Source organism: Tursiops truncatus, chromosome 11 (genome assembly GCF_011762595.2).
Source record: "Tursiops truncatus isolate mTurTru1 chromosome 11, mTurTru1.mat.Y, whole genome shotgun sequence".
Classification (NCBI taxonomy): domain Eukaryota; kingdom Metazoa; phylum Chordata; class Mammalia; order Artiodactyla; family Delphinidae; genus Tursiops; species Tursiops truncatus.
The window spans coordinates 43359825-43383662 of record NC_047044.1 but is presented as its reverse complement, the minus strand read 5'-3'; the positions used below and the strand labels follow the sequence as shown (position 1 = coordinate 43383662).

At 33.5% G+C, this 23838-nt stretch overlaps 1 long non-coding RNA gene across 1 annotated transcript in view; it reads left to right on the top strand.

The window, feature by feature from the left end:
• Positions 1-3936: 3936 nt before the first annotated feature.
• LOC141275845 (uncharacterized) overlaps positions 3937-23838 on the top strand; it is a 194760-nt gene continuing 174858 nt past the window's right edge. Inside the window, exons 1-2 of the long non-coding RNA XR_012324290.1 lie at positions 3937-4005; positions 4881-5007. This is a non-coding gene — a long non-coding RNA (uncharacterized lncRNA). The remainder of the gene's footprint in view (positions 4006-4880; positions 5008-23838) is intronic.

The following is a 23838-nucleotide window of genomic DNA, read 5'->3' as shown; positions in this document are numbered from 1 at the left end:
AATAAATATGTAACTAAAAGATATTTAAAATACATATAGCAATCTTTAAATTGCTATGACGCAATTATTTTATTGTAATTATATTCATTATTTTTAGACAGGTTATTCATTTTTAACATTGTCCTAAACTGTGCTAAAATGACCATAAATAAAATTTGCAAAACATTTATATTTATAAGTATTTGTATATGATTGTTGGCCTGAATGATGTGAAAAAAATAAGGACCTGGTATGTACTGATAAATTGCTTCCCTAGAAATGTGCCATTTTATACTTTATGTTATTTTCTATTTTCTGCAGTTTTGCAGCTGCTTATAATCTTTACATTTTTCATAAAGGTTTATGATCTTTAAATTTTTCACGGAACTTTAAACGTTTTCATAATCTTTTTAAAATTTACATTTAATATAGTCCCATTGCTAAAAAATTTAAAGCAAAGAAAAATTTACAGTTAAATTTGAAAACCAGGTATTTGCCGTGGGTTGCTGAGACTTTTCCTGAATGCTTATCATCATAGAACATGAAGACTTATGTCAAGTTTCGTCATTGGATGTCCTCAATTATATCTTCCTGTTATTATTAGGGTAAAATTTGATTTCTTAAAAAAAATTTGTTGTGGATAAAACACTTAATATATGAGGTCTACCCTTTTAACAAATTGTTATGTGCACTATGTATTTTTGTTGAGGTACAATGTTGTAAAGCAGATCTGTAGAGTTTATTCATTTTTCTTGAATGAAACTTTATGCCCATTGATTAGTAACTCATTTCCCTTCCCTCCAGTGGCTGGCAACCATCTTATCACTCTTGGATTCTATGAGTTTGACTACTGTAGATACTGCGTATAAGTGGAATCACGCGGTATTTCTTTTTCTGTGACTGGCTTATTTCACTAAGCATAATGCTCTCAAATTTCATCCTTCACATATTGCAGAATTTCCTTCTTTGTAAAGTCTCAATAGAATTACTTTTTATTTATATATATATATATATATATATATATATATATATATATATATATATATACACCACATTTTCTTTATCCATTTATCTGTCGAGGGAAATTTATGTTGTTTGCACATTAAAGCTTGATTTTTATAGATATATTCTATTTTGTTAAATTTGTTTTCTTTTTTAGCCTATTTTTTCCATTAAGCATTTCATCTTTATCTTATTTTATTTCAAGAATTCCTTGTACATTTAGTGTAAAGATCCTTTATCTGCCTTGTAGAACTTCCAAATGGTTGACCTTTTACTTTCAAAAATGTTATTTTCCCTATGCAGGCAGTGTACATGTAGTCAGTGTTGTTTCCCACGATAGTCTCATGTTGCTCTTGTTGGGTATTTTGCTTTTCTCTTATGTTTGTTACTGGGAATTTAATTGTATTTATTTTTATATTCAAATATTAAAGCCTTTGGGAATTTGCTTTTATGCATGGTGTAAAATGGAAAAATCATACAAGCAAAACTAAAATTCTTCCAGATTTCAAGTCTTTTATGAAATAAAGTTTGAATAAACTTAGGAATATTTAGATATTATCAGTGAAATATAAAGCACTTAATGATGGAAGCATATTCATTTTAGAATGTCTAGATTTCAGTGAGGAAGTTTTCTAGGACTTAACAGTGTTTTTATACTATGATGTTAATAACTTGATCTCTTGTCAATTAACTTATGGTATGGTAATTTAAATAACTTTTTTGTGCTAATTGGTAGAATAGTTTTGTAATTTTGCAAGTATATCCTTTGTATGTGTATAAGCAACTTGACCATATTAATTTTATCTACCAGTTCTCCCAATAACCTGTCTAGTATATTTTCTGTTGATTAACCTATTATTTGACTAGATGATTAAACTAATAACTTTTTTTGTATAGACACAATCTATGCATATGTTGGTAACAACCACTTGGGATTTATTTATTCTAGAAAGCATAATGTTTAAGTTAATTGACAAAATTCTATAGAATGTAAAGCACGACCTTTGAATTAGACATCATATGTCTAATTCTAACTATGAAAGCTTAATATTATATTTTCGAGTTGAACAATAGATTGGCACTGCATCAATTGTGCTCTCCTGTAGAGCTCTTAAAGTATGACAGTATATACTAGCATCCCACACGTGTTCTTAAATTTTGTTCTTTTTGCCCTTCACATTTCACACCATCAGATAAGTCTAATGATATAGAACTGAAACTAAAGAGTTTCTTCATTCCACATTCTTAATGAATTCCATCTTTGTCGCAATTGCATTATGTTTATGATACATCTTTTTATGACTAGTATCAGCACTTTAATTTCTTTTGTTTTCTAGTAATTTATACAAAATACGGAAAAATTCAATAAAGTATCTTATTAATTGCACAAACACTATAGAGAAAGATGACACTGCAATAGCCAAAATTTTGCTCTCTGACAGCATGACCAAAGTATAAAAGTCAAAATTTTCAAACAAAATATAGTTTAGGAGTGACAATATTACATATATATATGGATTGTTAAAAACTCAAACATAGAAAAGGCAAGATTAGGGAGGGTGGGAGGAAGATGCAAGAGGGAGGATATATGGGGATGTATGTATATGTATAGGTGATTCACTTTTTTATAAAGCAGAAACTACCACAGCATTGTAAAGCAATTATACTCCAATAAAGATGTTAAAAAATCAATAAAATAAGATAAAATAAATAGAATCATAATATAAAAAAGAAAAATATTTTATTCCAAGTGTGATGGCATATTCATTTTAAGAATCTAGTAGAAAATTAAAATGTTTCTTTGAATACTATATAATTGCCTGTGAATTATTAAACTGTAATTGAAGAGAAAAATAAAATCCATCGATCCTTTCTATCTTGATGTACCTCTCCTAACCTTATCTATCTTAAGAAATTACAGGGAATTCCCTGGTAGTCCAGTGGTTAAGACTTGGTGCTTTCACTGCAGTGGCCTGGGGTTCAATCCCTGGTTGGGGAACTAAGATCCTGTAAGCCCCACAGTGTGGCCAAAACAAATAATAAAATAAATAAATAAATACATTTTTTAAAAAAGGAATTACATCATCATTCTTTCAGTTGCTCAGGCCAAAATCTTTTAATATTTTCTTAAAACTAAAAGAATATTTAGGGCTTCCCTGGTGGCGCAGTGGTTGAGAGTCCGCCTGCCGATGCTAGGGGACACGGGTTCGTGCCCTGGTCCGGGAGGATCCCACATGCCGCGGAGCTGCTAGGCCCGTGAGCCATGGCCACTGAGCCTGCGCGTCTGGAGTCTGTGCTCCGCAACGGGAGAGGCCACAACAGTGAGAGGCCCACGTACCAAAAAAAAAAAAAAAAAAAAAGAATATTTAAGTTATTCTTATTCCTTATATTTTCTCACACTCCACATCCAATATAACAGTAAACATTATTGTTTTTACATTGAAAATGTACCTAGAATCTGGCCACGTTTCACCATTTCCTGTTATCCTCGTCGTTCCAACAACTCTTTTCTTTTTCATGAACTATGTCTATTGGCCACCCAAATGGTTCCCTGCCTTTGTTCTTGCTTTTATACCACAAAGGTCCAATGTTAACAGAGCAGCTAGATCCTTCTAAAACATAAAACATATCTTGTCACTTCTCTGCCTAAAACTTTCCAATGGATTTTTATTTTGTTTAGAGTAATATCCAAATTATTTACAATGGCCCACAATGTTGTATACAGCCTTCCTTCCAATATGTCTCTGACCTGATCTCTTACTTGTGCCCTTGCTGACTCTGCTGTATCCAAACTGGAGTCCCTTCTAATCCTTGAACATGCTAACTAGGCTCCCACATCTGTAGTTACTGTTTATTCAGCCTGGAGCTATCTTTCTTCAGACATATGAATGGTTTGCTTTCTCCCTATTTTTAGGTTTTTATTGAAATATCTACTTTTTAGTGATGCCTCCCAAAGCAACCTGTTTGAAATAACAATACCACCTCTCTTGACCTCCATCTCACATAGCAGTAACACCATCTGATGTACGTATTTTGCTTACTTAGTTGTGCTAAGTCTATTTCCACAAGAATTTAAGCTCCACAGAGAGAAAATGTTTTCCTATTTTGTTCACTGTTGTAACAGCCCAACACCTAGATTAGTGTTTGTGACATACTATATTCCCCATAAATATTTATGGAATAAATTGAGGACTGTAAATTTGTATTACAGCTTATGCGTTTGGCAACTATTCATTGAGTAATGATGGTTAGGACCTCCTGACACTGTGATATCATGTGATCCAGACCTCCCCCACAGGTGCCCCCCTTTCTCTATGTACCTACACCCTTGCAGTTCACCTGCATCCTGGAGAGTTGCTTCCTGCTTACCTGGTGACACTGAACCACCTATAGTCCAGGAAAATCAGCAAACTTCTCTCCTTTCGAGTGGGCTGGCTGCAAGTACACCTTATCCTTGGATGTTGTTAAAATAAATTTCTAGGCCCAAGATGGAGTTGCTCCTGCCCAGGGTGCCACTTCAGCAAACAGAAACTTAGACAACTCTCATGTCCCTGTAGATGCTCTTCTTGACCTGAAGAGCATCTACAGGGAAACTCAGGATATCCTTATATCCTGAAACTCAGGATATCCTTATGCCAATCCACAAACACCAAGCCAACTCTGGGCTCTATACTAATTTCTTTGTTCCTTCTTACCCCAAACAAGGTTGATTATATGGCTCCAGCCAATCAGATACTTTCTGTTTTTCTCTTCCTGTTTCTTTATTCTTTATCCTGTAATAGCTACCTGCCTTGTGCCCTATTTTGCAGTTCTCTGAAAGGAGACTGTTTACTTCAGGAACTGTTAAATTAAGTTTCTTTTTAACACTTAAATTGTCTTCTTTAATCATTTTTTAACAGGTTCCATGATGAGGAATGGGATCCTAAGCTGACTGCTAATGGCCTATGGGACGATGAAGTGCCCAGGCAAAGCACCCACTGAACACTTTGAATTCACTGCTCCACTCATCATTACTGAGGGGCTTGGGTAAGTCACTGTTGGATTTAGGCTCCAGTCCCTTGTGTGCAGCTCTCCAATCCAAACAATCTTTATTTTTAAAATATGCATATCTTGTTCCCAGGAAGTTTCTGGGGCTCTGGAAAGATTGCAGGGCTTATTAAAATTCCCAGAAATGTTCTGAGTCCCAGAAAGTTTCCAGATTTGTTAGAACATCAAACATATGAAATGATAGTGATGATTAAATATATATATGTGAAATAGCTGTACACTGAAAATGACAAAACATTGACGAGAAAAACTAAGAAAAATGCTCTTTATCAGGTTGAAGAAGTATTCTTCTATTCTTGGTTTGAGAGTTTTTATCAGGATGTATCTCGGATATTGTCAAAAGATTTCTGTTTATTAAGATGATCATAATGTTTTTCCATTTTCAATTTGTTAATATAGTGAATTACATCAGTTTACTTTTAAGTGTTAAATCTACCTTATATTCCTAGGGTAAAACCTACTTGACTATAATTTGTTATCTTTATTTGTGGGGATTCATTTGCTAAAATTTTGTATATAATTTTTACATCTATATTCTTAAGGTATATTGGTCTGTAGTTTAATTGAAATATATTTGACTGGTTTTGGTGTCAGGATAATTCTGGTCCCATAATATAAATTGAGACATATTCCCGCCTCTCAAATTATCTCTAAGAGTTTATGTAGAACTGATATTAATTCTTCTGTAAATATTTGATAGAAATTAATAGTTAAGTGAACTAGGCTGGGAGTTTCTTTGAGGGTTAATATTTTCAATAACAAAGTCAATATCCTTAATAGATACAGGGCTATTCAGGTTTTCTATAACTTCTTTCGTGAGCTGTGTTAATTGTGTCTTTAAAGAAACTTGCTTGCTTAATCCAAGTTGTCAAATGTATTGGCCAAAACATTAATACTATCCCTTAATATCCTTTTAATATGTGTAGAAACTAGAGTTATGTAACCCCTCTCATTCCAGGTGTTGTTAATATGTGTCTTTTTTTTAAATTTGATCATCCTAGCTAGAATTTTATCAATTTTATTGATCTTCTCAAAGAGCCACCTTTTGATTTCATTGATTGTCTCTATTGTTTTCATTTCATATTTCATAGATTTTCAGTCTGGTCTTTATTTTAAAATTTATTCTAATTACTATGGTTTTAATTTAATCTTTTCCTTGTTTCTTAATGTGGAAGATGAAGTCATTTGTTTTGAGATCTTTCTTCTCTTCTTATTTAGGTATTTAGCGCCATAAAGATACCAAGTACTGCTTTAGCTGTTACTTATAAAATAAGCTGAGGCACATTAAAAGTTTTAAGAGTTTGAGCAAACATCAATTCCCATGGGGCAGCACCAAACAGGAAGCGGTTGGGAGCATCGCTTCTACAGGAGCTGGAAAAGGCTTTTATAGAGCAGATGCAGAAGTAAAGCAAAGAAATTATTTCGTTCCCTATAGATTAAGTGGTTGCCTTATTTGGGAAAATTCTGGTTGGCTTTTTGTGATTGGCTGTTCTTGAATTTTATTGAGCACATTTATAGGACTTCACTTTGGCTTAGGTTTTGGTTTGCTTACATAGGCTACCAATGTATCAGAGCTACCTCAGTCTAATGACCTCCTTTTTTAATTACTCTAACAGCTACCTGAACAGTTTTTGATGTGTGTTTTTGCTTCCTTTCATTCAAAGTATTTTCTAGGGTCACTTTTGATTTCTTCTTTTGCTCTGTAGATTAATTAGCATTGTCTTATTTAGGCTCTCAGTGTTTGGGGAATTTCCAGACATCCATATATTTGGATACATTATTTTTATGAAGTTTGAAATATCTTCTATGTTTGCTAGGGATTTTTCTTTTTCACTTATGTATTATTTAGAAGTTATTTCAGTCCTTTGAAATGCATTGAGACTCATTTTGTGCGTTAGCATATGGCTTATATTGGTTAATGTACTATGTGGATTTGCAAATTTTCATGCTGTAGTTATAGTACCTAGTGTTCTATAAATATCAATTGGGTCAATATGTTGATAGCGTTCTTCAGATAATTTACATTGTTACCAATTTTTAAAATATATTTGTTCCACTATATCTTGAAAGATGGGTTTAAATGCCTAAACCTATGATCATAAAATTGTTAGTTTTCACTTAATTCAATCAAATTCTGCTTCATGAATAAGTATACATACATTTACAATTCTTCCTGATGTACTGACCCTTTAATCATTACCTTTCTTCCCTTCTTCCTTCCTTGCTTCCTTCCATCCTTTTTCTTCCTTTCTTTCTTTCTCTTCCTTCCTTCCTTCCTTCCTTCCTTCCTTCCGTCCTCCCTCCCTCCCTTCCTCCCTCCCCCCCCTTCTTTCTTTCTTTCTTTCCTTTCCTGGTGATCTAAGTTACTCATGTTATCATCCCTCTTCAGCCTTGAGAACCTCCTTTATTATCTCTTGTAGTACAGGTTTGCTGATGACCACTTCTTTCATCTTTGCTTTGCCTGAAAATATCTTTAGTTTGCCTTTATTCTTGAAGAGTGTTTTCACAGTATATAGAGCAGTTAGTTGATTTTTTCCCTAGTATTTTAGAGTATTTTGGCCTTCATATTTCATGATGAGATGTCAGTAGTCATTCAAGTTATAGTTCTCCTATATGTTTTCTGTCATTTTTGTCTGGCCACTTTGAAAAGTTTCCCTTTATATTTAGTTTTGGTCACTTTGATTATTTTGTGCATACCATGTTTTTTTTCATATTCATCCTGTTGAGGGGAGCTTCTTGAACCAACACATTTATATTTTTCTTTATCTTTGGAAACATTTTGGCTTTTACATTTTTATACACTGACATATATTTTCTATCCATTTTCTCTCTCTCTACCTTCCACTACTTCTCTTTAAAATGTTACACTTTGTGTTATATTCCCTGGTGTTTCTTAGGTTTGAATAATTTCTTTCAAATTTTGTGCTCTCTGTCCTTCATATTAGTTTATTTGTATCAATTTATCTTTAAGCTCACTACTTTTTCTGTCTTAAACCCATTATGCTGTTAAGAACATCCAGTTATTTTTAAATTTTACTTATTGTGATTTTTTTGGTTTCAGAATTTCCATTTTATACTTTTTCTCTGTCAATATTTCAAATATTTTTATTCATTGTGAATCACATCTTTCTCTACTTCACTGAGCTTAATTATAATAACTATTAAAATCCTTATCTGCTAATTTCAACATCTGGGTGATCTCAAATTAATGTTGATCTCAACTAATGGACTTTTCTATTGAGAATGGGGTACATTTTCTTGGTTCATAGTATGTTATGTAATTTTTTATTTTACTCTGGACATTCGTGTTTTGACTCTCCTCTCAGAATCTTCCTATTTTGATTCACCCACCAATGCCTACAGGTCATATTATTTTCTCCAAAGATTATAGTTGTTATCTGTGGGAAGGTGAGAAATGGTGGGAGCTTACTTAGTTTTACTGAAAATAGAAATTTTGTAAATCAGTTTTTTTAATTTGTTCTAGTGTAATTCATATGGGGAAATTATACTTTTCCTGGAACCACTGGAAATTCATATGGAATAAATGAAACCTCAACTCATATCATACCATACCAAAAAAATAGCTTGAAATGGGTAATTGTACTGAACAGAAATGCTAAAAACTTAAATTTTATATAAGGAAACAAAGGAGATATGATATTAAGATAGATAAAGTTCACATAGGTAGGATACAAGAAGCAATTCCATAAAATAAAATATTAATAAATGTGTGTGGTAGCTAGTCTCCAGGATGGTCCTGGTCATCCCCTAGTACTTCCTGGTATTCACAACTTTGTGTAATTCCTCTCACATTGTATGGGGTTGGAATGTGTGACCAATAGACTATGGCAAAAGTGATCATAGGTCATTCTCTGAGATTAAGTTATATCAAATACTGTGATTTCCATCTGGGTCTCTTGGGCTCTTGCTCTTGCTCTATCTCTATTTCTGCTTCTCTCCCTCTTTTGGATGACAACTGTTCAAGAAATTGAACTGCCTTGCCATAAGCAGCCCTATGGAGAAGCCTAGGTTGGAGGAACTGGAGACTGAGTGATAACCATGTGAATAAGAGTAAAAGCCGATTCTCCAGCTCCGGTCCAACCAGCAGTTTTACGGCAACCTCATGAGAGATCCTGAGCCAGAAACATCTATCTAGCTGCTCCCAGATTACTGACCCTCACAATTAAGTAAGATAATGTGTTGTTTATTTAAGCTGCTAAATTTGGAAGAAATCTGCTACACAGCAATAGGTAGCTACCAAATGGGGTTTTATAAACAATGAAAAAATATGTTCTTTTAAAGAAACTGCTAAGAAAATGAAAAGGTAATATGCATGTTGTGAAAAGTGATTCACAAAAATGTACATGACAAAAGTATAACTAGAATATTAAAAAGCCACTTATGACAAAAACCCAATTTTTAAAATGGACCAAAAAAATTGAACACTTCACCAAAAAGATATTCAGATGGTCAGTAAGAACATGAAGAGATACTCACTATCATTAATCTTCAGAGAAAGAAAAATAAAATCAAAATGAGATACCACTATACGTCCACCCACTAGAATAGCTAAGTTTAAATGGCTGGCAATACAATCTGTTGGATAAGGCATGGAGCAACTAGAACTATTCTTTACTGCCAATGGGAATTAAAGTGGACAAGCACTTTGGAAAATTGTTTGGCAGTTTCTTAAAAAGTTAAATATACACTTATCATGTGGCCCAGCAATTTCTCTACCAGGTATTTATCCGAAGTAATTGAGAACACTTGTCTAAAAAAGACCTATATGTGAATGTGTTCACTAACTCTCTTCATAAAAATGTCCACACACTGCAACACTACTCATTAATATAAGGAACATATACCATGATGAATTTTAAAAACATTATGTTGAACAGAAGAAATCAGACGCAAAAGACTAAAGACTGTAAGATTTCATTTATATGAAATTCTAGACTATGCAAAACAATTAAACAGTGACAGGAACCAGATCAGTTGTTGCCAAGGAGTGGGATGTGAGGGAGGGGCATGGATTGACTGCAAAAGAACATGATGGGTTGTTTTGAGATAATAGGATCATTGAGGTGCTAGTTCCATGGCTACATGAATTTGTGAAAATTCTTCAAACTGTGCATTTTATATCTGTGTATTTTATTGTATATAAATTTATCTTAAGCTGTTTAAGAAGGCAGTAAATTTTTGTAGAGCACATGAAGCTATGCAGAATTATTTTTATTTTTAAAGTTGAGCTTAAATACCTGAGATAAAGACCAAATACATACCTAAGCACTTGTTCTAAGACTATATTCTGATTATTAAGTACAGGTCTAGGACCTTTTTACAGGTTTTAGATTTGGTAACTACAAATATTTTTCCATGTTTAAATAAGTCATAAAGATAAATCAACCATGCTTTATTTTTATAAACTACTTGTGTATGTGTGAGTGTGTTAAAATATATGTGTGTATGTATATGGGGGAAAAGAATAGAAGAGGTGATCAAAGGAGACTAATAACATAAGAAGGAAAAGAGAAATAAGTAGATTGTTCTATACTAAATTAGAACTAAATTTTATCCACCTTCCTTATTTCAATACAAAAATATTCAAAACTTGAATTTTTTAAATATTTAAAGAAATACATAAATTATTTCTACATAATGGTGTGAACCTAAACTGCAAAGTTAAATAGCACAATAACTCTGCTAACTTAACTATTTATATACTTTGCATTTTATTATTATCTTGTCAACTTTTTCCAGCATTCATCTCTAAAGTTATTTATTTCATGTTTAGAGAAAGAACACCAAGCTTGGATACTGGGGAACAAGATCTCTGCCACTTGCTAGTTATAAAATTACTTTGGGGAAATAACTTAGAGTCTGTGAATCTTAGTTTAATCATCTGTGAAATGGGGATTCAATTAGGAAGGTGATTAAAGGATCACAAACATGACTCTACTTCTGAAGTTTCAGACTTTGTAGTTAAAGTTCAAAAGGCTTATTTTATATATACACATGTACACATATATATATATAAAATACAGAGAGGGATCATTTATATTGAATTTGATTTTGATTTGCATTTTATATATCAATATGTGAAAGAATTGTTCTTGATTTTGACCATTAACATAGCTAATTCAATGAAGTGTTCATTCCACTAAACTCCGTTGCATGTTAAGAGTTCTGGTGATCAATTTTCTCCCTCCATGAATCTTCTAGTATAAGTTATAAAATATGAAGGAAAAAATCTTTTAATAACCCCTCAACAATTATACAAACAGGCTCTTTAAAAGATAATTTATTGAATCTTTGTTACTAGTATTATCATTGTTACAGATATACCCACTTCATATATCCCCTCATATTTTATAAAAATTGGCATTAATGCCATTTTTAATAGTGACTTGAATAACAAGTCACTATTTAATTATTTGATTTCAGGCATAACAGATGTATCCCTTATACACTTATAAAGATGTATTCTTTAGCTTGCTATCCTCAAGTCACTGACAAATAAAGGTGCCAATTGACAAAGGCAGCTTTCAAAACATACAGCTGTTTATTTTTTCATTTTAGTTTTAGGTAGGATTTTGTAAGCTCATCACATTTTTTATGGATTATTTTTCTATTCAAACAGCAAGAAAGCAAACATGAAATTGAAGCCTCAAAAACTCTCAAAACCACTCTTGCCATTCTAGAAAATTAGGAGAAGCTAAGCTACTTGGCGTTTATAAAAGCATCAGATAGCAGAGATTGAAAATCAGTATTTCAAAATTTCCATTTAAAGTCAAAGTGAATGATCTTATGTCATAGTAGTCAGCATTGTTGCAAGTCCTTTAAAATATATAGGGCCATAATGGATGTCAAATGAGATACAGGGGAAAAACATAGTGTGAAAAAGAAAAAGATTCTTAAAAGACACAGACCCTACACATAGCATTGTGTTAATACATATCCTACTTCTCTATTTCTAGGGTTTCTTTCTTCCTTTTTTTCTTCTTTTTTTTCTGTTGGCCATTATCTTGTGGCATTTCATGTAGTCACTGCTGTAAATTAAAACTCACATTTTTCAGCACCGATATGAAAGAGAGTGACTCATGATAAATAGCCTTTAATATGCCATGTTTCCCAGGTGATTTACTAATACAGTTCTTGCAAACGGCTGATAGGAATAGTCATGCATTTTAGATGTAGATCTTTCTTTGAAATTTTCATGTTACACAAATGTCATCTAAGAGAGGCCTGAGAAAGTAAAACAACAAAAAAAATCCACAATATTAGCCAGCATTTTAAAATACACTGTTGCTTCATGTGTAACAACTTTTTGTCTTAATAGTTATGAGTTGAATTATAATATCAGCCCTCTTGAGTTTAAATTCCAGCTTCAACACCTTGACCTTGGGCAAGACACATAATGACTGTAAGCCTTAGTTTTCCTATCTGTAGGATAAGAAACTCATAGGACATATCTCATGTATTTGCTAGGCGGTACGAAGTAAATGCTACCTACAGTACCAGGTATAATACCTGGAATAAATTAAGGATTAAAAATGTTAACTTGCCTTAGTCTGTTCTGGCTAATATAACAACGCCACGGACTGGGTGAGGTATAAACAACAAACATTTATTTTTCATACTTCTGGAGGTTGGAAGTCCCAGATCAGGAAGCCAGCATGGTCCGGTAAGTGCCCTCTTCCCAGTCTCACTTCTGGTATCCTCACATGATGGAAGGGGCTAAGGACCTCTGTGGAATCTCTTTTTTAAGGTATCAATCCCACTGATTGACCTAATTGCCTCCCAAAGGCTCTACCTCCTAAAATGACCACATTGGGTGTTAGGCTTCCAAAATGTGCACTGAGGGTGGGAGGAGACACAAACACTCAGACCATAGCACTAACATTGCTGTTTTTATTTTATTTTATTTTGTTATCATTGTAATGAGCAATATATTATTCATCAATTACATTGCTAATTACAGAGATCAGTTTACATCACCTTTATTAAGTAAACAATGGTAGTAGTATTTAACAAGCATTGTATTTCCAACGTTCAAAATTCAATGTGAGTAAAAGAACCCAAAGATTAACTGGTACACATAATTACCAAATTTCCCAGACATTTTATTATCCTGTGTTTATGTATTTGTTGAGGCAGATTTATATATTCACTCTAAAGTAATACAGTTGTTCTGAAGTGATTCTCAAGATGGTCGGTCCAATTAAATTGAAAATCCTTTAAAACTAGAAGATATATTAGAGATGCCATGATGAATTATACAACATAAACTTCAAAGGGAGGTACAAGAGTTATCCTTACATCTGACTCTTTTCATTTACTGAGATCACAAATGAAACCTATGGGGGGAAAATAAGCTTTGTGATATCTAAAGGCAGGGTTTTGGTACACCACAGGACCCATTACTTTGATAAAACAAGTAATTTCATAAATATCTCTGTACTTTGATATCTCAAAGTGAGAGGTACAGGGATATTAGACGTTGATTGCAGTAGATGCACTAGATCTATCAGAGGATAGATTGCTATTTGAATGTCTTTGATTAAATTATCCAGAAGAATTGTTTTCTAGTTTCAGTATTGCAATGGAAAACCTGAGGCAAACCTAAATTTTCTTCCTTTTCAGTCACAAATTTTTGAACTTTTCTTCTTCTTCATAGATTTTTTTTTCTACTGATACTTTCTTTTTCTTTTCCATTTTCTTTTTTTTATTTTAACATCTTTTATTGGAGTATAATTGCTTTACAATGTTGAGTTAGTTTCTGCTGTATAACAAAGTGAATCAGCTATATGTATACATATATCCCCATATCCCCTCCCTTGTGCATCTCCCTCCCACCATCTCTATCCCACCCCTCTAGGTGGTCACAAAGCACCGAACTGATTTCCCTGTGCTATGTGGCTGCTTCCCACTAGCTATCTATTTTACATTTGGTAGCATATATATGTCAATGCCACTCTCTCACTTCGTCCCAGCCTACCCTTCCCCCTCCCCGTATCCTCAAGTCCATGTCTATGTCTGTGTCTTTATTCCTGTTCTGACCCTAGGTTCTTCAGAACCAGTTTTTTTTTTAGAGTCCATATATACGTGTTAGCATATGGTATTTGTTTTTCTCTTTCTGACTTATTTCACTCTGTAAGACAGATTCTAGGTCCATCCACCTCACTACAAATAACTCAATTTCATTTCCTTTTATGGATGAGTAATATTCCATTGTATATATGTGCCACATCTTCTTTATCCATTCATCTATTGATAGACACTTAGGTTGTTTCCATGTCCTGGCTATTGTAAATAGAGCTGCAATGAACATTATGGTACATGACTCTTTTTGAATTATGGTTTACTCAGGATATTGTTTCTCTTTTTTTTTCCCCTCTTTTTTGACTTTCTTTACATTGAATTTCCCTTAAATGCTATGTCTTTTCAATCCACTTAATTAGGGAATGGTTTAGTCTGGGAAATATTTCTGATTTTTGCGTCTTTTTCTAGTACTGCAGTTTTTTCTCTGGAGTACCCCATGTACAGAGGGTAGCTATTGTCTTCTGTCTCCCATATCTGCTAAATTTTTTGCAAATCCTTTTTATATGTTTTGTTTCCCATTAAAATAGGATGGTAGGGTGAGGTGCACAGCTACTTCTGTCTTCTTCACTATGAATCAACATCTCTCACATCCTCCCTCCATACTTTTATTAGACCCAATTAGATTATTAGAACCAATTAAAGTCTATGGTTAATAAACAAATAAACTATTTCCTTTGCACACTCTCAGTTCCCTTCCCTGCTCTGCCTCAGTTGTACTTTCTAAATCCTTACCTATTTCAGCAATGCACTCAGCTTTCTTACACTTCTCATTCTAAATTCATAACAGTTAACTTTAAGTGAGACCTCAGTGCTCCCTGATAGTGTTGCCCTTCACCTCATATGTCACTCTCCAAAAGGACTGTTTTACACTGTTTTCACATTTCTCAATATATCAGCCTTTTCTCCTCTTCCCCTTACTTTCTGCTTGTGACCTTATTATCTACTCATTTCAGTTGAAAAATAGAGGAAATTAGAAGAGAATTTCTATATAAGTCCACCACGACTTCCACAAAATATCCTGCATTAGTAACTATATACAGAATCTTTCCTCCTGTTGTTACAGATGAATTATCAGTGTGCCTCTTAATGGCCAACTCTTCTATCTCTGCGCTGGATCTCATGACCTCTCAAGTATTAGAAGTTTGTTTTCTTATTGGTCCTCTCTCTTCTGAATTATAATTATTCTCTCTGTACTGGATCAAACATGCTGAACATTTCCCACCTTAAAGAAAAATAATACACACATCATAGACAAAACTCCCTAGACTCTAATTTGTGCTTTCAAAACAACCTTAAAGAAATGTATCACTCCACTATTTTCTTCCTTTCCTCATTCTCTCTCGAACTTATTCCAACCTTGAGTGAAGTCCTTCCACTCCACAAAACCAAAACATGCTAAGGTCAGCAATGATCTCCTCATTACAAAAGCCAATGATCAATTCCAAATCCTCATTCTACTCAACCTACAACCTGAAAACTTAATGCAGTTGAACACTACTTCTTTCTTAAAATACACTGTTTACGTGAAATCCAGAGCCCACAGTTCTCTTGATTATTTTTCTAATTTACTATTTTCGGGCTAATATTCTTACTGTTCCTAAATTCACCAATGTTGCAATATTGGTATATCTCAGGGATCAATCCTTGGACTTTCAGTATCTATGCTAAATCCAAGCTTATCTCATTTAGTACATGGCTTTAAATATCATTTACATGTTATCTAATCCCAACAATGTTTTTAAATTATCTTTCCTTCCTCTAGAGTGAAATTCTATGAGAACATGGGGTTTGTTTTGTTTATTGCCATATCTTCACTACTTAGAACAATGTCTGCATATTGTTGTTGAACAATTACATGAATAAGTGAATAAAAAAACAAATGAGCTCACAGCCAAATTTTAAGCACTTGGAAGGGTGCTTAACTATTCTGTTCTGTTTTACTCAGAAGAGATTTTCTCAATGTTGTAATGACTTTCTTCCTGTTCATCTTGACAGAATTCAGACAAGTGCAGAATAACATGTATTAACAAACTATCTTCCTCTCTACCACTTTTGATAAAACGGTGTATTTATGTTACCAATGTATTCCTCCAAATATAGAACTCACTTTGGAGGACTCATGAGGTCCCAGGTAGAAGATAGGCCATGGTGATACAGTTGTGTTAGCAAACAATTATAAGTCAAATGCCAGTGCATTTTGTTCATTCCCTTACTATCTGACCAAGCATTTTCTGAGTAGCAGAGACTGAATAAATACTAAAGGAGGGAAGAGTGATAAGAATGGAGTGTAGAATTCTAGATGCTGTAAAAAAAAGTTCTCCACATTGACCTTTAGAATGAGAGAAGATAAAAAAGTGGTGTACAACTAGAAAAGAGGAGGGAAACTTTTTCTTTCATAGATTATATATTTAAAAAACAAAAGGTGGAAAATAGATATGAAAAAATTACCAGTTAGTAAGTAAAGCTAGTAATATGCTTGATTAAAAAGTACTTAGACAAATAGGTAGAAATGCATTTTATTCTAGTAATAAGCAGTGAGGAAAGAAATTAAAATATTGTCTTCACAATTGGCAATATAAATATATGAAATGCCCAATAATGCACTTTTCTAGAATATGAAGAATTAAAAAAATGCAGAAATGACTCTGAATAGATGGAAGTGCATAATCTGTCCTTGGATATGAATATTACATATTTTCAAAATGCCGTTTTCCTAAGTTAATATTTTAAATAATACCAGCTTTAATTTTGAATTAGAGAAACTGTTTCTAAAGTTGGTATTAAAAGAGAAACATCCTAGAATAATCAGAAAATTTCTGTATGAAAGGAGGATTAGGATGGTGACAAAGGAAGTATTTTAGTTGGATACCAAAGGATAAAGCTTCAGTTAATAAAATAAGTTATTTGTGCATGAGTAGACTGACAGATCAATGGAGCATAATAGAGAAACCAGAAACAGCCCCCAAAATATGAATTGATTTAATCTATGAAAATTAGTGAGGAAAACAAGGATTAGTAAAGAGACTATGGTAGGGAATTGACTAGCTATTTGAATAAATCTGGATTTCTACTATATACCCTATTATAAAATTAATACCAGAAGTGTCCAATTTAAAAATGTAAAAGTGAGTTCAAAAAAGTACCAGAATAAATATATTTTTTCATGTCTTCAATTGGTTGCCTAAGGATGGCATAGAATCTATAAGCCATAAAGACAAAGATTGAGAAAAACGCAAGAAAAAAACATTAAATCCATAAAACAAAAACAGATTGAAAAATATTTGCGATGCATAACAGGCAATTTACTTCATGTATAAGCAGCCATTTCAAATCAGTAGGAAGTAAAAATACCTTGTTGGAAAAAATAGGCAAATACATAAATTCACTGCTTTTGGAAAAAAATTAAAACAGGCACTCATATATGAAAATATACTTACTATTACTTAATTCAAAATATAAATTAAAACAAAAATTAGAAAACATCTCTCTAAAGTGAGACAAGGGAGTTCCCTGGTGTTCTAGTGGTTAGAATCCGTGGCCCAGGTTCAACCCCTGGTTGGGGAACTGGGATCCTGCAAGCCACGTGGTGTGGCCAAAAAGAAAAAAATTAAAAATTAAATTAAATTAAATTAAAAACCTTGAAAAAAGAAGTGAGACAAAACTCTGGATGGGTGAGGATGAGGGAAAATGTGTATCCTAATAGAGAGGAGCTGTTGGTAACCTTAGTAACACTAAAATTATCACATATCTAAAATATTTTTGAATTTTAGTAAAACTAAAAACTTACATATTTTGAAGACTTCGGAATATGATAGGAGGGACCAGGTAAAGGGGTGTCAAAAATAGGAAAAGCAATAATTAATACAAATAAACAAACAAAATTTCTTAAGATAATAGTTTAAGCAGTGCATCTGTTATTTGAGCACTTTTATCTAAAGTTACATTTTAATAAAAACATTAAAATAACAACAGAGAAGAATCTCACAGAGAATGAGAAAATTAAGTGATTTTGAAAGGCAGGGAAAAATGTTTTCAGGTTGACAGTCCATTAAAAACATGGAAGACAGAGTAAGCTTAAGTTCAAAGCAGGGAACAGTAAGAAATCTTACTTGTTAAGAGAACTTCCATTACAGTAGGAAAAGTGAATAATATGGTTAGAAATGTTGGCATAATATTGATTATGATTTCTGGGCTACTTAAGGAATTTGAAATTTATCTTGAATATAATGGGAGTCCATTAAGATATTTTCAGAAGATCAATTTGAGATCACTTGAAGAATGGATTTGAGATGGAAGAAATGAATTTGCAGTGAGGATAGAGGATGAAGATGAATTCAGATTTATAGGAATTGGGATGACAAAGCCTTGGTGAATGACTGAAATGTGGAATGGGAAAGAGACTTTTTAAAGACTCTTAAGGATCTCATAAACATTGAAGCAATCACAGAGATAGAAAATTAAAGGTAAAGACAAGTTTGGCAGAGAAAGAATGGAGCTGGGGAAATTATGTAATTAATTATAGATATAATGATACTCAGGTTCTTGTGAAACACTCTGGTGCAGGTGTCCATCAGACAAACGAAACTAAGAATCTTTAGCTCAGAAGCAGGTTTTAGGCTTGTGAAAAAGATATGGAAGCCTCCAAGCTACAATAGAATCTGAAAACATGGGAAAGAAATCACTGAAGGAAAGAATGCCGAATGAGAAGAGTGGATGACGATGGAGAGAAACTTGGTCCTACAGCCACTTAAGGGATCGTATGATGGAAAGGAGCTGGTAATGGCAGGGGCGGGGAGAGGCATAATAGTTAAATTTTTGAGGTGAGTCAGTCACACCTTCTGGATTTAATTTGCATTTTGTTTCTTACATTATTTTGTGGCAAGTTAGTTTCCTCTCTTCAATAAAATACTCACCCAATAGTGTTATTCAGAAAATTAAAGGAGAAAATGCATTTGGAGTACTCACTAGTGTATTCTAAAATTGTAGTACCTAAAGGGTATTAACTATAACGATATAAGGAGAAAAAGTAGAAAAGATTAGAGAGAACAAGGAGAGTGTGGTGTTAAGGAAACCATGAGAGTACACTATTTTAAAAATGTACTTTTCCTATTTCTTATGGATGTGAACACCAGTTTGATGGTGGAAAGAAAAAATGAAATGCATTTTATTTAGCCACTGTCTCTCAGGAACAGGAACAACCTATCTTTCCACTCCAAAGACAGAAGACTGCAAAGAAAATAGGCGGCTTCTAATAACAGTGATTATGGCATTATTAGTGAGTATTCTTCTATAGGGTAAAATTCTTTCTTTCCTTGTGTAGGCATATATTCTTCTGCTTTATTCATGATGTAATTTTTTTTTTACAACCATGTGAACATTTGTGAAATTGTGGGCATTCATCAAGAAAATGTTTAAGGACACTTGTCATAACTGTGCATTATAAAATCATGATTAACAGTTGAAATAAAGACATGGGTATGGTTGTTAACAAATACACTAACGATAGATGAATGCACACTGGAGGAGATCAACTTTGTGGTCAAATTAATAATGCAAAGGAGACTCAAATTTCTAGAGACAGGTGAGAATATTGTCTTGGCAGATTTGCCACTAGTTATTATGAGAGCAGAGGCAATTGCTATACAAAGAAATTATCCATATGTTTTAATTGTGAAATTAACAAGTGACATAATCAAAATGGTAATTGACAATCAGTGAAAAGCTATGTATATTATCTCACTTTAGTGTGTTTTTAAGTTTCATGATAAAATCTATAATTGTAAACATCAGGTACAAAAGATGAGCTAACAGTAAAATAATCTAAAAAACTATTGTAATTACTATAATTTAAATGTCTAAAGAAAACATTTTTTTCTATGGAAATCTCAATGTTAATTTTAACAGCGATGCAGCTGAAGAAAAATCATGATTTTCTAGTATTTAACAGAGTTTAGCATGGATTTAGAAATACATGATAGACACGTATTGCTGAAAATTTTAATTTTAATAAATTTTAATGCTCTCTACCATTTAGTCACTTAATGAACAAAACTCTTAAGATAATATTTTAAAAGAACAAAGTTCAAACTTAACTTTTAGGACTATTTTTTCTTTATTACTCAAAAGACAGAACATTAAGAATGCTGGGAATTACTAATTCATTATTCCAATTCTAGTAGTTTATTCTACAGAAATAATATAAATGGACATATCGTTATGTCCAAAGATGTCCACAACAGCATTAAGTAAAGCAAACAAAAACAACAGAAAAAGTATTTTTAAAATTAGAAGCTTTCTGAATGTATGATTAGTTTTCCTGAATGCCCATTCAGGGAAAAAGAAAAAGTTAGGCACATTTTGTTACACTCTATATGCTGGAAGATTATGGAATAATAAAACAATATTTGTAAAGAAATTTAAATAATAGAAGTCTTAAGATTAGAATGTTAATGAAAAAATAATTTTAAGAAATGTATATTCTTTTAGGCACCCAAATATTTAGATAATAACAGAGCACGTGCTAAAAACCCATAGTGTTCAACATGAATTCCAAATATTAACTTATTTAATCTTGGCAATGACCTATGGATGGGTACCATTATTATTTTATCTTTCAGTGACGCTTTGAGTCTAGTTTTTGTATTGCCATTTTAAAAAGAAGAATCAGAGGCAAAGATATTCTTGCTCTTTGTCACGCAACTATTAAGTAATAGGGTCAAGATTTAAAGCCAATCTGTCCCAGTCTGTGCTATGAACCACTAAATTCCATCAGAAATACATAGCAAAAAGAAAGACTGAAAAGAAATGTCCTAGACCTAGAGTGTTAACAGCAATTATTCATCTTACCTTCTCAAGGGCTTTATTAGTTCTGTCCTTATTCTCTCTTCCCTTCATCATTAATCTCTCCATTTCTGCTGAGTCATTCTCAATTATATACCATCTCATAGAACCAGATTGCTCCGTTATCAACCATCTTGTAGAACAAAAATAAATAAATCAAAAACCAAAAACTAAACTAAAAAATTTACACTTCTATTTGTTTCAGCAAAACCCTTGAAAGAGTTGTAGATGTTAACTCACCTCCCATTCAGTCTTCCACCCTCAGGAGAATTTGTACTGTGTCAAGTTAGCTAACTGAGACATAGTTTCCCTGAATTCCCCTCCCTGCATGGTTCCAGTTTGCATGGGTCACAAGAGACATCGTGAACAAGAGTTAGACAGAGGGAGTCATGTTCTTTTTTACTCTAGGAAGGATAGTGGGGGGATAAGTTGCTGCTAACAGCTCAGGCAGGTTGCCCTTTATCTGTTGGCTCAACTGGTTGGGATGGGCTGCAGCTGAATCCACAGTAACTCTAGCTACTGCCTCACCTCCTCCTTAAGGATCTTTTGCACTCCTAGCTCATTGACAAAAGTCACTAGGTCTTCCTGCAGGACACCCCAACTATTGAAGTTAGAGTCTCGGAGGTGATAGGAAACCAATGTCAGTTCCATTCTGTACTCCTAGAGTCCATTCATTTTGGGGTATTCTAGTTGTTCCATATTTCCCCACTTCACATTAATGTCAATCTTTTCTTAGTAGATTGCACTGCTGACTTCTAGCCACAGCTCCATCAGGGATAGCATAATGAATTCCCACAATTGTTAAGGTTGAATCCCTACAATAAACTATTTATTTATAAGGGGTTCTGTTTCTCTGATCAAACTCTGACTGATAGAAATCTCTCCAGAAATGAATTTTGTTTCACTCAGACCAAAGAAATGTCTTCAAGTACCATTTATTTCATACCATTTCTCTCCAGAAGTTCAGCATATTTGAAACACTTTCTTCTATTGTTTACAGTCACACTCCCAGGACTTTTCTTGTACCACCCAACTTTTCCTTATTTTCCTTTGCTGGCTTCTCTTTCCTACCCAGTTTCTAAATGTTGGAATGTTTCAAGGCCAAACTCTCATTCCTCTCTAAACCATGTCTAAGTGGACTCATACATCTACTTCAATATGCTCATGGCTCCCCCCATTTACAACTTCTACCAGATCCCTTGAGATCTAGACTTGTGTAACCAAATATTTGAACTTCCATGTTGAGCTGTATCCTCAGATATAATATGTGAAAAGTACAACTATTGACTCCCTCCCTTCTCCTCCAAAAACTATCTTGATCACATCTCTATCTCACTGAATGGCACAGATAACCCAGTGGCTTAAACCACTTACCTGGGAGTTTTCCTTCATCATGTTGTGTTTTTATAACTTTAGGTGTATTTCCATTAGAGATGGAATGCCTTTGGATGAAAACAGAGTATATACCCAAAAGCTATTACTTGAAGTTATTAAACCTGAATAAATATATCACTAAAGTTTATTTTCTAAGAGAGAAATTTGGTGTATATTTGTAATAAAAACAAATTGACAAGTTGCTAGAATTTTATTTATAAATGTTCATTTTATCAATGAATATGTAAAGCTGAAATATATAAATATTAAGAAATTTTGTTTGGAGGGAAAAGATATGACCTCTTGCCTTAAATCTATTGTTTACACATATATGAGATTTGTTAAGTCACTTTACCTCTAAAAATCAGTTGTGTCATCTGTAAAATGGAGAAAACAATATTTTCTCTAGCTAGGTCACTGATTGGTTGTGAAATTATGTAAAACTATTTATAAGACAGTGTTTTTTAAATGATAAAACCCACATTATGCTGTTGCAATGCTGCTAAATGAAAGCTACAGTCTTAACTTCCGTTGTTAATTCTGTGTCCTAAAATTATATTTTTATTAATACTTCTAGTTTCCCATGTTAAAAACTTGGTATCAAGTTCTGCATATTTCCAGGTAGACCAAAAGAGCCCCTTCTATCCTCTTTCCCCATCCTTAGACCAGTGGAAGCACAGGACTTAAAAGATGTCAAGGGTTTTGACCACTAGTAAGTACACAGTAGATACAGTTTATTGTATAAAACTATAAAATGCAACTCAGATCACAGAGTATGGCCTTTGAATATATAGTATATGACACAGTGACCTCCAGTTGAGGCAGGGGAGTGAGTAGTCCAGGTGCTTATGGGAGCCACTTCTCCTCAGGAGAAGACCCAGCCTTGAATGACAGACAAGTCATTCTGTCTTGACCAGACCAAAAGAGGCCAGCTTTTCCACATTTACCTTCATAAGCCCATTGCTTAGCCTGGGCATACTTCCCAATCTCAACACAGCCTTTCTCTCCTAATGTTGGACAAATTTGCCAGCATAAAACTTACTTTAGATGTGACACTCTGATGATATACTAATAGCCATGACAATAATAATATCAATGAATACATTCCTCAGCACTTTCTGTATAGACGTTATATGCATTACTTAATTTCATTTTTACAAAACCCTTTGGGGCAGGTCCCATCATCAATCTCATTATTCGGGGAACAAAATTGAGGCAGAACATTTTGTATGAAATAACTATAGACATGAAAGTGGAGATTCAACTTTTTTTTCATGTGTGATTTTTATGTTTTTTCTTTGTATAAATTTTATTTATTTGTTTATTTATTTTTGGCTGCGTTGGGTCTTCGTTGCTGCACGCGGGCTTTCTCTAGTTGCGGTGAGCAGGGGCTACTCTTCCTTGCGGTGCGCAGGCTTCTTTTTGTGGTGGCTTCTCATGTTGCGGAGCACGGGCTTCAGCAGCTGCGGCACGCAGGCTCAGCAGCTGCGGCAC